Here is an 18084-nt window from a genome sequence, read left to right on the forward strand (position 1 = left end):
TCTTTACGTCCTCGATCTATCACTTACTAGAGTGTGGCTCTGGTGACTTGCACATCGTAGGTGCTCAAACATCAAAATATATTGTGGCCTTAATAAAAACTCAGTCCACAGTCATTGTCTAGGGATGAGGACATTCAACCCGTCCACGGTCTCATGTCTCTTCACACAGGAGCCTCCAGAGCGAGTGCCCCACTAGGCAACCTCTCTGCCTTGTGTGCACACGTGGCTCATCCAAAGCAGACTGGGGGACGGTGGGGAGAGGGTGGGCAGGAGAACCACTGCTCACGTTGCTGTTTCAGTTTCAAGACCCCATCTCTCTGCGCACTCCGGACTTCTGCCTCCAACATTCTCACTATTAGTCTAGAAAAAAAGGTAGTAAAGTGACTGAAGACCGTGTTGCTGTGGGACTCAGCGAGGCCCACATTAGGATCTCAGCTCAGCAACGTAGGCATGGTGGGCCTCTGAGGATGGGACTGAGCTCCAGAACCCTGGTCAGCAAGGCTGGGCAGCAGGGCCTCCTGGGTGGGCTCCCGTGAGGAACTAGACAGGACAGGCAGAGGCTCCGGAGGGCACATGGTACACAGCAGGCCTGTGGCAATGACGATGCTGTCAGCATCCACCTCCAGCTCCCATGGACAGCGCGAAGCTTCCTCCCAAAACCCCCACAGTGTCCGTCCCTCCTTCCCTTCCCTCTTCCATCAGAACCTGGCTGCCACGTGCTGTTCAGTCCTGGCCCTGGGGACCCTGCTCCTGCCTCTCGAGGGGAGGGGCTGAGTGGACTATACTTTTCATTCATTTTCTTAAATTCTCAGCACCTAACATGCCACATGGCTCCATAAATCATCAGGGAGGATGAAGTCACCACTTTCTCAGCCCAGCATGTGCCTTCTCTCCTCTCCCATTTACACTCATCTGACTCCACAGTGAAGCTTTGTTTCTTCATAAGCAGAAGCTACTACAAAGTGGCCAACCTTATTTTAACAAAATGTTCCTATTTTCATGCTTCACAATTGTGAACATGTTTTTTTCTAACAAAAAAATTAGGGAGAAGGTGAATATTACGATATCGGTATTAGAGCCCATTCACTTCCAACCAGTTTCTGCTCATGAAACATTGTGGATGGCAGTTTCCATAGCAACCAGCAACGTATCTTTAGAGCCTGCTGCTGCCTCCATTCTAAGAACTGCATTGTTATCACAGTCTGTGCATGCGGAAGTCATTTTCTGATGAAGTGTGTATTGTGATACATCAGATCCTGTCCTTGGGGGAAAAAACTCTGGTGAGTGTTGCCCGGCTTTTGCTCCACGTATAAAATAGTTCTCAGTTCTCTTCTCACTGCTAGTTTCACTAAAATATTTTTGATATCAGTTATTCTTTTGAAAAGAAAAAAATTACTTGGTCAAAAGCTAGTGGTGAGTCACCACTTACATACGTACGGGGGCGGGGTTTTCTTAGCAAGCCACAGCTCTTTGGGCCTTGTTACCGTTAAGTTAAAATAGTAATTTTATTCTTTGGAAAAACTCCCTTAGCAACCCACTAAAATGGCTTCCTAAGCAGCGAATCTGATGAGATTTAAGACAAAAACGCTAATTGTAACTGGTCTTCTGGTTTTAATTCTCAGTAATGGAAAGACCCCTTACCCTTCCTCCTGTCCATGACAAGAATAGGTGGGGGGAGGAAACTAGGGTAGGGGAAGACTTCAAGGTCTGAAACACACACTATTTAAAATGCATTTTAAAAGAACCAGGTGGCTCACGCGGGTCCTCCCTCATAACCACACCCACACGATGGGAGTGCTTCCTCCGGCACTTCCTGGGACAAGAGTACTGACCTCTGGGGATCAGCAGGTGTTTCTGAAGTGAAAACACTTAGCTCACAACTTAAGAAATCCTCTACACAAAATTTTAACTTAGGCCTCTTTCCCTACTTTGGTTTTATTTTATTTTTTATTTTGAGATGGAGTTTTGCTCTTGTGCCTAGGCTGGAGTGCAATGGCATGATCTTGGCTCACTGCAAGCTCCATCTCCAGGCTTCAAGCAATTCTCCCACCTCAGCCTCCCGAGTAGCTAGGATTATAGGCACCTGTCACCAGGCCCAGCTAATTTTTTTTTTTTTTTTTGTATTTTTAGTAGAGACAGGGTTTCACCATGTTGGTCAGGCTGGCTTAGAACTCCTGACTTCAAATGATCCACCCCACCTTGGCCTCCCAAAGTGCTGGGATTACAGGCATGAGCCACCAGCCGATAATATTTATTTTTAATGTATAAACTAGATGCATATTTAGAGAAAAAAAAAAAGCTGATGGACGGGAAATAACTTTTCCTCACATAATGAGGAATCACAAAAGGAAATAATTCACCACTCAGATAGTATTCTGTGTGCTCTGATACATCCGCTCATGTGAACTGAGGTGTTCTGGGAAGTTAAGTCAATGTCAGAACCTGCTCAGAAATTCGGTAAAACAGCGCTTCACTGAAAACACGGTCTTACGCTACAAATCAGTGAGGCTCTACTTTCCATCATTAGAAGTAATAAGTACAATCATGTTCCACTTAATGAGGGGACACAGAGAAACGTGAGGTGGCCTCGTGGTTGTGTGAGCATCGTGGAGCACACTGACACAAACCCGGACGGCGCTGCCCCTACACGCCTGGGCTGGACGCAGACCCGGACGGCGGCCCCTACACATCTGGGCTGGACGCAGACCCGGACGGCGCCGTCCCTGCATGTCTGGGCTGGAGGGCACACGCCTCCTGCTCCCAGGCTGCACCTGTACAGCGTGTGACTGCACTGAAGACTGTAGACAACTGTCAAACAGTGGTAAGAAGTTGTGTATCTCAACATGACTCCACATAGAAAAGCTACAGTAAAAATATGGTAGGAAAGGTTAAAAATGGTATGTCTGCAGAGGGCACTCGCCATGAATGGAGCGTGCAGGATGGGAAGCTGCTCTGGGTGAGTGGGTGAGTGGGTGGGTGAGTGGGGAGTGAATGTGGGGCCTGGGACATCACTGTACACTACTGTAGACTCTACACACACTGCAAACTTGGGCTACATTCAATCTTTAAAAAATATTTTTCATTCCTCAATAATAAATTAACCTCAGCATACTATGATGGTTGAGTGTCAACTGGATTGGATTGAAGCACCCAAAGTGTTGTCCTGGATGTGTCTGTGAGGGTGTTGCCAAAAGAGATGAACATTTGTGTCAGTGGCTGGGAGAGGCAGACCCACCCTCAATCTGGGTGGGCACCATCCCATCAGCTGCCAGCACAGCCAGGATGAAAGCAGGCAGAGGAAGGTGGAAGGACTGGACTGGCTGAGTCTTTCAGCCTCCATGTTTCTCCCGTGCTGGATGCCTCGTGTCCTGGAACATCACACTCCAAGTTCTTCAGCTTTTGGATTCTTGGACTCACACCAGTGGTTTACCAGGGACTCTCGGGCCTTTGGCCACAGACTGAAGACTACACTGTTGGCTTCCCTGCTTTTGAGGTTTTGGGACTCAGACTAGCTTCCTGGCTCCTCAGCTTGCAGAGGGCCTATCATGGGAGTTCACCTTGTGGTCGTGAGTCAATTCTCCTTAATAAACTCTCTTCATATACATCTATCCTATTAGTCCCATCCCTCCAGAGAACCCAGACTCATACACACACTGTAAGTCTTGTACTTTATAAATCTTATTTTTAAAACTGTTTGACTCTCTTGTAATGCTGAGCTTAAAACACAAACACATCGTACAGGTGTACAAATATTTTTCTTTATATTCTTATTCTATAAGCCTTTTACTATTTTAATCTTTAATTTTAAATTTACTTTTTAAACTCTCTTGTTAAGCACTAAGACCCAAAAACACATCAGCCTCAACCTGCACAGGGTCAGGACTGTCGATATCACCATCTTCCAGCTTCACCTCCTGTCTCACTGTTAGGACTTAAGGGGCAGTGACAGTGACAGACATGGAGCCGCCATCGCCTACGACCACTGTGCCTTCTTCTGGACACCTCCTGAAGGACCTGCCTGGGCTGTTTGCAGATAACAGTTTTCCACAAGCAGAAGGAGCACACTCTAAAATAATGATGAAACGTACAGTATCCTAGATGCATAAACCAGCAACATGGTCGCCTGTCAGCATCATTGCAAGATGCACTGTGCATCCCTGTATGGCTACACCTCCGTACAGTGGCTGCACAGGGGCTTTCTTTACCCGGGTAAGTCACACGTGAGTCACGCATTGTGCCGGCTATGAGGTCACAGGACGGCAGAAGTCTCCATGATCATCTTATGGGGCCACCGCTGCACCTGCAGTTTGTCTTTGACGGAAACACCCTTGTGTGGTGTGTGATGCAGTCACAGCGCCGGTGTGGGAGGTTGTAAAGTCCTTGCCTGCTTCCGATGGCACTTAACGCCCATTTATTCTTACAAAAAGGCTTTGTTGCTCTCATTCCACTACCACCCAAAAATCTACAAAACTTGCTCAAGTCACACAGCTGATGTGGAAGATCTGGGGCTTAAGCCCAAATATCCTAACCCCAAATTATGCTTGTTCACGAAATACAAGAGAACAGAGTAGGCCCAAGTAGGTTGGAAGGGCCATGGGTCCCTAAGCATCCAGGAGCAATAAGGACGGCGGGGCCAATGTGACCGTTGAAATGTTGGCAAAGCTCAAGTTTTAGGAAGAATAACACAGAGTACTGAGTGTTGTACATCTGGATCCACAAGATCAAGAGTCCAGGGCCAGAGGCATGTGACATGCAGACCAGGCACACCCACTCCTGCATCAGAGCCCAGTGATAATAATGAGGATGATGACGGCACGGAGAGGGGAGAGGAGGAAGGGGGACAGGAGGAGGAAGGAACGATAATGCGTGTTACTCATGTTCACAGAGCATTTTCTGTTTCTCAAAATGCCAATGACTGCCGGGCACAGTGGCTCACGCCTGTAATCCCAGCACTTTGGAAGATAAAGTCGGGCAGATTGCCTGAGTCTGGAGTTCGAGACTCAGGGGCAACGTAGTGAGACCCCAACTCTACTAAAACACAAAAATTAGCCGGGTGTGGTGGTGCACACCTGTAGTCTCAGCTACTAGGGAAGCTGAAGTGGGAGGATTGCTTGAGCCCAGGAGGTTGAGGCCGCAGTGAGCCAAGATTGCCCCACGGTCTTCCAGCCTAGGAAACAGAGTGAGATCCTGTCTCAAAAAAAGAAAAAAACCAAAACCCAAAATGCCAACACTCTCCCAGGCGGTATCTCAGTGACCCTGAGGTGGATGTGGCAGGATGCTAAGGGCTCTCTCTTACACAGGAGGTGGGCCAGGCAGGTGGAGCGCTTGTTGTCTGCATGTGAGGCCACTTCCCCGCGTGGTCCTTCTGCCTGTTGTCTCCTGTCAGCCTCCTGGGTGACTCAAGGACCCCATCTCTGCAGACTCAGATAATCTGCAGGGAAACGGAACAAGATTTCCTCAGGGCCAGGTGGAGAATCCACGTTTGCCAAGATGAAACCCACCCAGAAAAAGGGAGCGGCTGAGCTGCTGATGGTCATATTAATCCTCCAATGCCAAACCCTCAGCTCTGTGGCTGCCTCCGCCTCTCCATGCTCCATCGGCAAAGCAGCCACGCCCACAGCACAAAGCCTCATTTGGTGCCATTTCTGGGACTGTGTCAAAACGCTTTCTTGCAGAGTATGGAGAGGCTTAGTGAGATGCCCATGTCCCTTCTTTCTCTCCAATAACATTTATCTAAAGAATCTTGGCTTGTGGTTTGCAAAGAGGTGTTATTCTCGGTTTCTGAGAGTGTAAGCACCCCAGGGAATGCAGACAGCACTGGATTCCATATGCATCATGGAGAAATTTAGAACAAATAAGGAAAGGTTTATACCATTTAATAAAAATTTGGATTCCTACAAATATGACCTGCTCAGCTGTCAACACAATATCGAACCCTCTTAGCAAAAAAAAAAAAGCCAGTTTTGCCTCATCTATGTATTTATCTTCAGTGTCTAGCAAAACCCCAGGCACCTAATCAGTGTTCAGTAGTTTGCTGAATGTGTGTTTGTGGATACAGAAAAAAATCCAAGTCAGTCGGTAGCTATGTTTGCTGCCCAGTGTCCAACTAGGCACCTTATTGATTAGGACTATTCTTCAAATGTGTCATCCAGCTCGAGGACCTACTTGGGTGGGCTTGCCAGACAGCACCCCCTGTACACTTGCACACCACAGCAGCCTCACGGGCTCAGCAGCAAGCACCTTTGCAAAGGACCTTTCTAAACCACGTGGTTCGGGTGCTTGGCCCTGGCCATCATGCAGTGGGTGCATGGCAAGGACCAGCCCCTCCTGTCTGTGCCCCACATGGGCCGTGTGCTGCCTGGGACTGGAAACCCCGACAGCCACAGCTGGACCAGTACAGGGGTTGTTTCGGAACGTGTAGAGCAGACACCTGGATGGGTTCTGTTGCCAGAGGCACAGGGAAGCATCTTCAGTGACTTATTTTCAAGGTAAGCTCCTTCAAGAGTCCATGGAACCCAAGTCCAGCACCTTCCTGGAGGCGGGGGCTTCCTCCCCTGCTGACTCCCACCCACACACGGCGGACACGTNGGCTCAGCAGCAAGCACCTTTGCAAAGGACCTTTCTAAACCACGTGGTTCGGGTGCTTGGCCCTGGCCATCATGCAGTGGGTGCATGGCAAGGACCAGCCCCTCCTGTCTGTGCCCCACATGGGCCGTGTGCTGCCTGGGACTGGAAACCCCGACAGCCACAGCTGGACCAGTACAGGGGTTGTTTCGGAACGTGTAGAGCAGACACCTGGATGGGTTCTGTTGCCAGAGGCACAGGGAAGCATCTTCAGTGACTTATTTTCAAGGTAAGCTCCTTCAAGAGTCCATGGAACCCAAGTCCAGCACCTTCCTGGAGGCGGGGGCTTCCTCCCCTGCTGACTCCCACCCACACACGGCGGACACGTGGCTCAGCCAGGGAGTCCCAAAGCCTGTGTTAAGTGCCCTGGGACTAAAACTTGGCAGAATCATGAGGAGAGCAGACTGTGGAGGTCACCTCCGTGGAGGTCACCTCCGTGGAGGTCCAGCCGCCTGTGGGCCCTGGAGTGGTCAGCGGCACAGCGGTCCCTGGGTCTTCCATGCAACTCTGCGCCTCAATGCTCACTGTTCCCAGGGTCTCTCGGTCTCTGGGGATGCCCCCAGCTCAGCCAATGTGTGTCAGGGCCCAAGTCACTGGGGTCCAGTGTGTCCGGACCAGGCGACTGCTGCTGAAACTGGTTTAACCCAAACACGCGACCGTGGAACTCACCTGTGCCCTGCACGCTGGCAGGTCAGGGAGGTGCCCAGAGGCCCTGGCATCTCACTGGCCAAATTCACAGCATGCCGACATGACAGACGCAGAAGAGAACAGCTCAGGGCCAGTGCTTTCAATATGAAAATTTCAAATGTGTTTTTACAATTAACTTAAAAGGCCTTGAATTTCTAGAACTACAACTACAAAAGACAAAGTTTCATAAATTCCACACCCTTGACTCCCTCGTCCATTTCTTTTGTCTCCTCTCCCCAGTCAACAATTTCAGTGGCAATTTCAAGAGAATATGCCCCGTGAATCTTTATGGGAAAATGACAAATAAACGTTTAGACAGGACTGTGGCTTCCTTGATTGGGTTAATCCCCAGACTGTGGCTTCTTTCAATTAAGTGGATGTTTCATCCCCTCTACCATTATTTTTTTTAAGATGCGTAGAATTTCTTGAATATAAAAGCAGTTTCTCAGACTAAATTTGGCAGCTGCTTTTGTAGAGGAAGCAAAGCAAAGCAATAAAGAATTTTTAAATGCTGCAATCTTCATCTTGGCCACTGGTTTTTACAGCAACGAAATATGGGGCAAAACAGCAGAAAGAGAAATGCTTGTTTCCATATGAGTGTGTGAAGTGGAACTAGCCCCGAATGATCAAACACCTGGGTTGAGCCCCGATGGATGGCAGCTGTCGCGGTGCCAGCCGGCATGGGGTGCTGGGTGCCGGCAGGGTTCTCAGGGCTTGGTGACCATCGACACGGAGGCATCAGAAGAGTCCATGTCATGCATGCATCAGTGTCTTCATTTTACAAATGAAAACACCAAAGTAAAGAAAGGAAGGTTGAGTAAGCTGCCTAATAGCCCAAAGAGAGTAAGCCTGAGAGTCAGTGTCTCCACTCGGCAGTCGGACTGAAGGCTGCACTGGAAGGACCAAGCCCCAGTTTCCTCACCATGCCAGCACGCCTATGATAGGTCAGCCGACTCCTTGCACAGGTGGACGTGGCCAGTGCTGCCTTTGGCCTGGGAACTCGTGCATGAATAGCTGCTGAGCGCCAGGCAGCTGGTCGCCTCTTCCTTTCTCCTTTCTCTTCTTCTTGATGCTGCTGTTTCTTTTTTTTTTTTGAGACGGAGTCTCGCTGTGTCGCCCAGGCTGGAGTGCAGTGGCACGATCTCGGCTCACTGCAAGCTCCGCCTCCCGGGTTCCCGCCATTCTCCCGCCTCAGCCTCCGAGTAGCTGGGACTACAGGCGCCCGCCACCGCGCCCGGCTAGTTTCTTGTATTTTAGTAGAGACGGGGTTTCACCGTGTTAGCCAGGAGGGTCTCGATCTCCTGACCTCGTGATCCACCCGCCTCGGCCTCCCAAAGTGCTGGGATTACAGGCTTGAGCCACCGCGCCCGGCAGATGCTGCTGTTTCTATGCATTGCCCTTTGTCCACAGGCAGAGTCCACCTGGTCAGCCAATGGGACTGAGCTAGGCCCGGTGCTGGCGCCCAGTAGGTTGTCAGCATGGATCAGACATGCAATCAAGGAACACAGTGAATAAATAGATGAATAAAGCCCCTACTCTATTACTCAATATTAAATTTAGTGAGTTTTAGTCTTTAAAAACATCCCAAAACATTGAATCGGGACTTACGCATAATGATTCTAATGGCGTGTCAGATTGACACAAGATGTAACTTTTTCCAATGGCCTGTAACAGGCATGAAAGACATTTCGGCTCAGTGACTTGTATTTGAATCGCATGTGTTTCTGTTCTCTGTACACTGGGCTGTAACAATGGAAATAATAGTAGCAGCCTTTGCTTCCCATTTTACAGTTAACAGGCATGTTTTTGTTTCTATGTCCAAATATTGCCTTTGTTCCTTTCCGTAAGAGGGGCATGAGTGCTAGCCTCATCTTGTAAAAAGGAGACTTGAAGTAAAAGAGAAGGTAATGATTTGCCCAGAACCCCAGATACAGTCAACAGCCGAGTCAGAATTGGAAACCAGAGCTTTTCATTATTTGTTCATCATTGCCTATGCCTGATATCGAAGACACTGCCGTGCCATTCCTGATTTAATGTGTCAGACATGTCAGGGTCGTCTTTTAAAGACTAACAAAGGACGTTTTAATAACTGTTCATCTTATTTTTGGATCTGCAGGTTGAAGCTATTTCTGAGTGGAAGAAAACTGTGATAGAAAAGAATACTTAAAATGATTAATTTTTCTTCAAGAAAGTATGAAAGGCAGGTCACAAACTCCTCTCAATCTCACAGAACAGCAGTCATAGGCAACTGTGACACTGAGATCCATGGTCTGATCCTCATTTTAAATACAAAACCTCCGAGGCCCAGAGGCAGTGGGGTTTGTCTGAGTCACCTTAGCTACGAGGCCTGTAGACCTAGGCTTTGCGAACATCAATCTTTCTAGGCTTCTTCCACTGGAAGTCCAGCTTACAAGTCCTTTGCCTAATGTGATTTGATCAAACCGACCTTGAAGAAACATCAGCATGATTTCCTTGTATTTGAGAAAACACCCACACATTTGCAATGCAATGTAAATGTGGCTAAGTTCCTCTATAAAGCAATGAAGCCGCTTAAGATTTAATCTGTACTATTATTTTCTTCTTATTTTTAGCAAGGCGGATTTCAAATGCTTATTTAGAATCTAAATTAAAATCTAACCAAAGGAATCACAGATCATTGGTGACATATAGGGATTAAAATATTTTTGCAGAGGATGTCATCTTTAAAGTGAGTACTGAAACCTCCTAATGAGCCATAAAATTATCCTAAAAGGCAAAATGCTGTGGCAGTGGTTTATTTTACCACACTGTAACATAATTATTCTCACTAGAAATGAATTCTATGTTCATATATATATATGTATATATATGCATCTCTTCCCTTCTGTCTGTTTTTGTTCTGTGGGATGATATTTTCAGGTGCATATCTGAAAATTATAGAAAAGGCCATGTATGATGAAGGTAAAATGGGTTCTGAGCATGGGCTTGACTCCACAATGAATGGCCAGATCGCCTTGGACAAATCAGATGAATACTGCTTATTTTTTTTAAGGACATAAAATCACTGCTTTTCTGCCTCAGTGTAAAGCATGCACTGAATATCCTCTATGTGTAAATGAAAAGCACTGGGATTTATGTCAGGGAGGAGAGATCTGCTTGGAGAGTTGTGCCACATGCCTGCTACAGGCTCATCCCTGCTGGTTTTAACTGTGCTGACACAGGGCAGTAGAACACATTTCTCCCCTCCTCTCAGTGGCTGTGGATGACTGTCTTTAGGATTAGTTCTTGTAAGTTGTTATTGTAAGAATGTTTCACAAAAGGGCAGTGTTCCATGTTCCTGAGTCATCTTCAGCTTACACATTGTCAGCACACTAACCCAGCCTTTTGTATCTCTTATGTCTCCTGTGTTTTATGTAGTATGGAAGCCACAGCAATGAACAAGACATAATCCTGGACCCCATGAGCTCACAGTGAGTGACAGCAGCCACCACAATGTTAACAAAAGTTTAATTGGGAGGCCATTGGGCTGGGATGGCCCCAGCACTTCTGGTTCCTATGTAAGCAAACCAAAGTCCCATGTAAATGGTGAAATGAAACCAGAGACCTTACCAATCAGAAACCACCAGCTCACCTCTAAGTAGGAATTCTACCATTAAGAAACTGCCAACTGACCTCTAAGTAGTGACTCCACCAATCAGAAATTATCAATTAACTCTAAGTAGGGATTTTTCTAACTAATCTGACATGTTTTGTTTTGCTTCTAGGAACAACTTATGAAAGCTTCTGTCTCACCTCTCAAGCCCCAGAGAAGTGCTACACTGCTTGCAGTCTGGTGCTGCCCAATTCATGAATTGCTGTCTGTTCAAATAGATTCCACAGAATTTTAATGTGCCTAAGTTGATCTTTTAACAACAGAAATGCCCAAACCTCAGGAAAACAAGGATGGGTCACCCTAGATAGCTGAGCAGGGCAGGGGAGGACGTCCTGTGCATGGGAGTCACCTAGCTGGTAAACGAGCAACTGGATGACGGACCGTGCATCCCAGATTTTGTTTAAGGCTCTCCCATGATGGTGTGCAGCACATGTACTGATATGAGCCACATGGCCTCTTCCTGCCTGCAAAGCTTCCACTTGGCACATTTGCTGGCATTGAGCCATCCTTGCATTCCTGAGATAAACCTTACATGATTGAGAGCCATCACTATGTTAAAAGTATGGGCACATGCATATTTATTAGGTATACATATGCATATTTCTGTACCTGTAATTGTCTGTCTTATTTAATATTTTCCATCTGTTCCCAGCAGTCAATCTGACCTATAATTTTCTTTTCTTATACTGTCCTTGGCCTGTTTTGTTACCAAGAATATAACATTCTCATGTTAGCCAAGTAGCTTTCTCCTCTTTGTATTCCCTGGCACATACTCACTCTTTCTCTCTCTCTCTCTCTCTCTTTCTCTCTCTCTCTCTCTCTCTCTCAAGGAAAGAGAGATCCAGTTATTTAAAATTATGGATTTATTTACTGGTAAAAAGTTTATTTGCATTCTCACTGAATTGTTCAATTTTATTTTTTAGACAAATTGTCCTTTTATCTAGCTTTTAAATTTTGTGTCACAAAATTGTTCATTGTATTTTCAAAAAATTATATTTCTAATAGGCTTTAAATTTTTTTTCTGATTTGGTTTTGGTAGAGACTATTTTAATGAACTAGCATTTTGTTTTCCATTTTGAGTATTTTAATTTTATATTTATCATTTTCTTTCTCTTATTTGGTGTACTCTGTTCTTTTTCTAGCTCATTTTGCTATGTAAGTCATTTATTTTTATTTTCCAATAAATACATTTAACTTTTAAGGCTGCAATCTAAGTTGCATTTTAGCTGTCTTCCTACAAATACATTTTATATTAATTCCAAGTATTTTACAGTACTCATTGTGGCATTGTTAAGTCATGAATTACGGAGAAGAGTACTGTATTAGTCCATTTTCACACTGCTGATAAAGACATACCCAAGACTGGGCAATTTACAAAAGAAAGAGGCTTACTGGACTTATGGTTCCATGTGGCTGGGGAGGCCTCACAATCATGATGGGAGGTGAAAGGGCATGTCTCACATGGTGGCAGACAAGAGAAGAGAGCTTGTGCAGGGAACCTCCCATTTTTAAAACCATCAGATCTCACGAGACTCATTCACTATCAAGAGAACAGAGCAGGAAAGACCCACTCCCATAATTCAGTCACCTCCCACCATGCTCTTTCCACAACATGTGGGGATTGTGGGAGTTACAATTGAAGATGAGATTTGGGTGGGGACACAACCAAACCATATCAAGTGCTTTCTGTTGACATTTGATTATTTTCAAAGATATGAGTATGTTTGTTTATATTATCTCTAACTCAATTGCATTACATTATGAGGGAGCAGTTGCATCATATTTATTCTTTAAAATGTTTGTAATTGATTTTGTTACTCTTTGGGGTATGCTTAAAAAGAGCATTTATTCTATACTTGGTAATATATATTTATCATATTACATTTGTCATTGTGTTGTTCAAATCATCTATATCCTCACTGATTTGTCTGCTTGAGCAATTTCTTTTCTGAGAAAATATGCTGAAATCTATAATTGTAGGTTTGTCAATTTCTTCTTATTTTATGAAATTTAATCCTAGTTGTAAAAGGCTTATTAGTTCATACGTATTATGCTCCTGATTAATTGGATTTTTAACTCTATGTAGTGTTTCTTATCCTTTATTTTGTATTTTGCCTTTACTAAAGTTATTTATTAAAGATCTTAACACATTTTACCTATTGAAGCCACTTCTTTAAATTATTAAAATAAGCATTCATAGTATTTAATTGTCAATAAGACACAATTTTTTTTTTGTTGATCTCTCTGCTCATTGTTGTTTCTTGTATTCTGTATCTTCTGTCATTATTTTTTTCTGCTTTCATATGCACTGCAGTAATCTTTCAAGTAGAAGGTTGAATTTTTGTATATCTGACACTAAATTTTTTTTACAACTGATTTACTTAGACATGAGATTTTAAGTAGGAATTTTATTTTTCTTCAAGATGTGAAAGCCATAATTTGACCATCTTCTTGCATATGTTTTTGCTAACGAAGAATCTATTGTTGGTCTAATCCTTGCTCCTTTGAAGATTCCTATCTTTCTGGGTGAGAGTAATAAGAGTTTCTCTTAGCCATGCATGGTCTTGAGTTTCACATCATCTGTCCAGGTTGGGAATTTTTCCTTCCAGGCCTCAGGCAAGAGCTGAACACTTTCAGTCTGGATGGGTGATGTTATCCTGGTCACTTCCCAGTCACTCTTCTCTGAATACAGCTTCTCTGTCACCCTCTGGGATCTTTTCTTCTGGAATTCTGCTAACTTGTTGGAGTCTCTACATCTTTCCTCCCTAGTCTGGGCTTCTGCTTCATGCTGTTCATTTGTTTGTATTCCTCAGCCATGTTCTCATGGGTAACTCAGCATTTCCCTCCAGCTGGACTTTGAGCAGATCTAGTCTGGAGTCGGTCCTTGCCATTGTAGGTCTCCAAATTCCTTGGTCTCCTCGTTTTTCATAGACATCTGTTCTTAACTCACATCTGCCTCTCTTCTCATAATTTTTAATTTGCTGATGTGGGTATTGGATGAACAAAGTCAGTTCACAATTGTCCTGCTGCATGTGTGGCCTTGTGGTGAGTTTCTCCAGCAGCAGAGTCAGTTTATTCCTCCTCTTGCCCTACCCTGATGATTTCTCCCAGCCTTGGGGGATGCTCTCCCTGCAGTTCAGAGCTTGGCCTCACTCCACAATGAGGACCCCACACCCATCCCTTCACCTTGCAGGTGTAGCGTGTTCTGTTCAGTGCTGTCCTCCAGGTGCCTGGTTTCCATAAGCCTACATCAGGTCCTGGCTGTTTTGCTTTTCTCCAGTCTCCTCTCTTCCCTGGTTTCAGACACTGAGCTCCAGTCCGCATTCCCCTCTTGGGCACTGAACTGAACTTCTGGCTGTCTCTGTTTCTGGGTCTATGGTCCTGACATCCCCTGGGCTTACCCTGCAGTGGCTGTAGTGTGGGTTTATTTTTTTCACGGTGCACAGATATCCTTGTCTTGGTTCATGAGCCCACGGGGGCCAGTTCCCTACAGGACGGGAGCCTTATCTTGCTGTCAGGGCAGCATCAAGGGTTCATGTGATAGCTCTAGGCTTATGGATGACCATGTGGATTGTGCACCAAGGCTGTCTGGGATCTGGAGAGGTCCACGTTTGCTCCAAGGGATCCAGAGGAACACCTTCTGGGGCCTCTGCAGGGACGTGCCCAGCTGTCCATCTGTGTCTGTCCTCAGGGAAGACCTGAGCACAGTGTTCCCATCAGACACTTCTTTCTTAGTCCCAACTCAGTTTCCTGATGGGTCCCTGGTACCACAGGCGATGCTGTCAAGTAGCACAGCTAATGTACCTGGCTAGCTCCCCAGGGAAGATGCTAGATGTTAACACCAGGTCCCCTTCTGACAGATCAAGCACAGGCTTTTATTAACCCCCGACTTGCCATGGGCATGGCTAAGTCCTTTATATTCTTTAAAATACAGACATATATTTTCACTATCATTAAAGTGAGTTAAAAGATTGAATTCATAATGTTATCACGAGGCTATGGATTTAGGCATAATTTATAAATTTAAAAATCCTTATATCACCCAGTGCTGAAATATAATTTTAAAAACTACCTTAGTTGGCAAAGTACTATACAAGTTTACTAGAAACTAAGTGCTTAAAATTTTTTAAATGTTTAAATTGAGGTCAGCTACATGTAAGATTCACCATCATGGCCATTTTTGTCTATTTCAGTGGCATTAAGCACATTCTCATTGCTGTGCAGCCATCACTGCCATGATCTCCAGAACTTTTCGATCTTCCCAAACTGAAGCTCTGCCCCATTAAACACTCCTCATTCTCCCTCCCCAGATGCTGGCAGCCTCCCTCCGACCTGTCTGTGTATCCAACTCCTCCAAGTGCCACGTGTAAGGGGATCACACCATCCTTGTCCTATCTGGCCTTCTGTCTGTGCATCCGACTCCTCCAAGTACTGCATGTTAGAGTAATCACACCGTCCTTGTCCTTTTGTGATGGCTTATTTCACTCAGCATAGTGTCCTCAGGCTTCACCCAAGTCATAGGCTGTGTAGAATTTCCTTCCTTTTTATGACAGGGTAACATTCCATTGGGTGGCTATACACAATTGAACATTTTCATTTTATTATTTCATTTGGAAATCACAACCACCCCATATGCCAAGTATCAATATGATCTGGCCTAAAGAAAATGAGAAAATATGTAACAAGGCGCTTGGCTCATAGTGGACCCTCAATATGCATGTCTTAATAAGTCTCTGTTGTCTTTAGATTGAAGAGTTAGATGCAGACTACAGAAGAGACCTCCTTTGGCTGTGACTTTCTTACCTATGCCAAGCCATCAGCTTAAAAATAGCTGAATCTGTAGAGGTCTCTCAACTTGCACGAAAGAGAGAAATAGCTGCAGGCTCATTCTGTATTCCTTCACCCATGTAGAGCCTGCTTTAGTTCACAAGGACGTTCACACTGGTGTCCTCTGAGTGCCATGGGAGAGTATCTCACATGGGAGGAGAACCTCCATCCAACTGGCTGCCTGATGCGAGCTTTGAATAATCCGGCTGCTATTTTTGCAGAATTCATTCCAGTCATGTGAGTTGATCACAAGAGTACATCTATTTTTCAGCACTGCTTCCTCATTTGGTTTCTTCTGAATGCAGGATATTTTTGCTTCCCTGATGTTCCCCTGCAGGGAATGGCTGTAGACGTGCAAGTGTCATGTGAAAGAGGGATTAACTTGCTCGAATTTCTCCGGTAACAACTAGAAGCTTGGAAGTGCATGGCCATGTCCATTGCTCCTGCCACTAGCCCTGGATGTCTTCCCCACCCGCGTCTCTCCCTTATAGTGCTCATGCACACTCTGTCGATGGTGTTAGCGGCTAACATGCCAGGCTGTCACCGCACGGAGCAATTCCTCCAAGAGTTCAACAAGGGAGCAGCAGGTCCCAGCAGCCTCTGCTCCCAACATCGTGTTCCCTCATCCTGGGGGTCATGCTTTTCAAAGCCACTCACAGTCAACATTTGAGGAGTATTAAGCCTGGGCCTGAAAGTGCTGATGCCTTGACAAGCTGGTGCCGGAAGTGCATGGAGTGGTATGGAGACAGCGGGGCAGTAGACATCGGACCTCGTGGAGCACAAAGTGGACTTCGGGATGTGGTGGGAAACGCAAACTCCACTCTCGATCCCTCCTGGAGGCAGAACCTGGGGAGGTCCTGGGCTCTGCCTCCACCTGAACTACCCAGGTGCCTGGGGGAACCTGTCTGTCCCATGGACTGAGCGGGGCTGGGGTCAGGGAGTGATAAGAGCTGTGACTAAGTAGAGTTTTGAGCTCTACACACCTGTGTTTACATTAAAAAACTCAATCTCTGCTGGTTGAATTCAAAACTATATTAAACTATTAACTTGCCACCTGGGCTTTAGCTGTTGCAATTCATTCATTATTTTAAAAACATATTTCCCCCTAAAAGATTTCCACTTGTCTACATTGTTGTGGCAGTCTGAACATTTTCACCTTTGTTTTGATGTCACTATGATAAGCACCATGTATCTTGATGTGCTCAAGATGTAGCCACAGTCACATGTACCATGCCACATGCCTGGACCACCTCCCCAGGCTAAGGGGCCCCCTGGACAGAGCTGGCGTAGGGGTGAAGTGAGGAGGGAGCTATAGCTTCCTCAGGCCTCACAGCGCTTGATTCTGGAACAGCACAGTACCCAACTCTGCCCTGAGCAGCTCTCACATTTGAAGACTGTTTGTGGATGAAACACTCCCATGCCCTCAGCCTTTCCCCTGCTAACGAACTGACACATCCCCCCACCCCCAATCCTGGCTGGTCTCAGCACGCTGAGTTCCCTGAGCACTTAATTAGCACCTGCTATGTACCTCCCCATGGTGGCCAGGGAACACACACCAGCCACGCCCTCTGGCCTTTGCCAGTAACGGTGAGTCAGCTTCTCAAGATGCATCTACCCTGTCTGTTCCACCCACACCTTATTTATTTTCTTTTCTTTTCTTTTCTTTTCTTTTCTTTATTTTTTAATGTCAAAGAGAGTCTTTTCCAAACGTTCTTCTGCCTTCATGGGATCAAGACGCAGATGTACATTAAGTCTCTAAAGACAAGAGAGGTTTCCCTGGCATCACTTGCTCTTAGTGAACCATGCTCAGTCATGGTCATCTTCGCTTTTCTCCCTATGTGTACTCAAGTGTGTCATTAAGACTTGAGTTGGGGGGCGGAGCAAGATGGCCGAATAGGAACAGCTCCAGTCTCCAACTCCCGGCGCGAGCGACACAGAAGACCGGTGATTTCTGCAGTTTCAACTGAGGTACTGGGGTCATCTCACTGGGGAGTGCCGGACAATCGGTGCTGGTCAGCTGCTGCAGCCCGACCAGTGAGAGCTGAAGCAGGGCGAGGCATTGCCTCACCTGGGAAGTGCAAGGGGAAGGGAATCCCTTTTCCTAGCCAGGCGAACTGAGACACACAACACCTGGAAAATCGGGTAATTCCCACCCCAATACTGTGCTTTAAGCAAACGGGCACACCAGGAGATTATACCCACACCTGGCCAGGAGGATCCCACGGCCATGGAGCCTCCCTCATTGCTAGCACAGCAGTCTGTGATCTAACCGCAAGCAGCAGCGAGGCTGGGGGAGGGGCGCCCGCCATTGCTGA

General features: G+C 46.0%; 1 long non-coding RNA gene across 1 annotated transcript; it reads left to right on the top strand.

Annotated features, from left to right (window-relative positions):
- Nucleotides 1-1195: 1195 nt before the first annotated feature.
- On the top strand, nt 1196-16776 carry LOC108538781 (uncharacterized). Its single transcript, XR_001888190.1, has 5 exons — nt 1196-1280; nt 10708-10760; nt 11055-11122; nt 15854-16006; nt 16107-16776. It is a non-coding gene; the product is annotated as an uncharacterized LOC108538781 (long non-coding RNA).
- Nucleotides 16777-18084: the final 1308 nt, after the last annotated feature.

The sequence above is a fragment of the Rhinopithecus bieti genome, unplaced genomic scaffold (assembly GCF_001698545.2).
Source record: "Rhinopithecus bieti isolate Rb0 unplaced genomic scaffold, ASM169854v2 scaffold_16559, whole genome shotgun sequence".
NCBI classification, from domain to species: domain Eukaryota; kingdom Metazoa; phylum Chordata; class Mammalia; order Primates; family Cercopithecidae; genus Rhinopithecus; species Rhinopithecus bieti.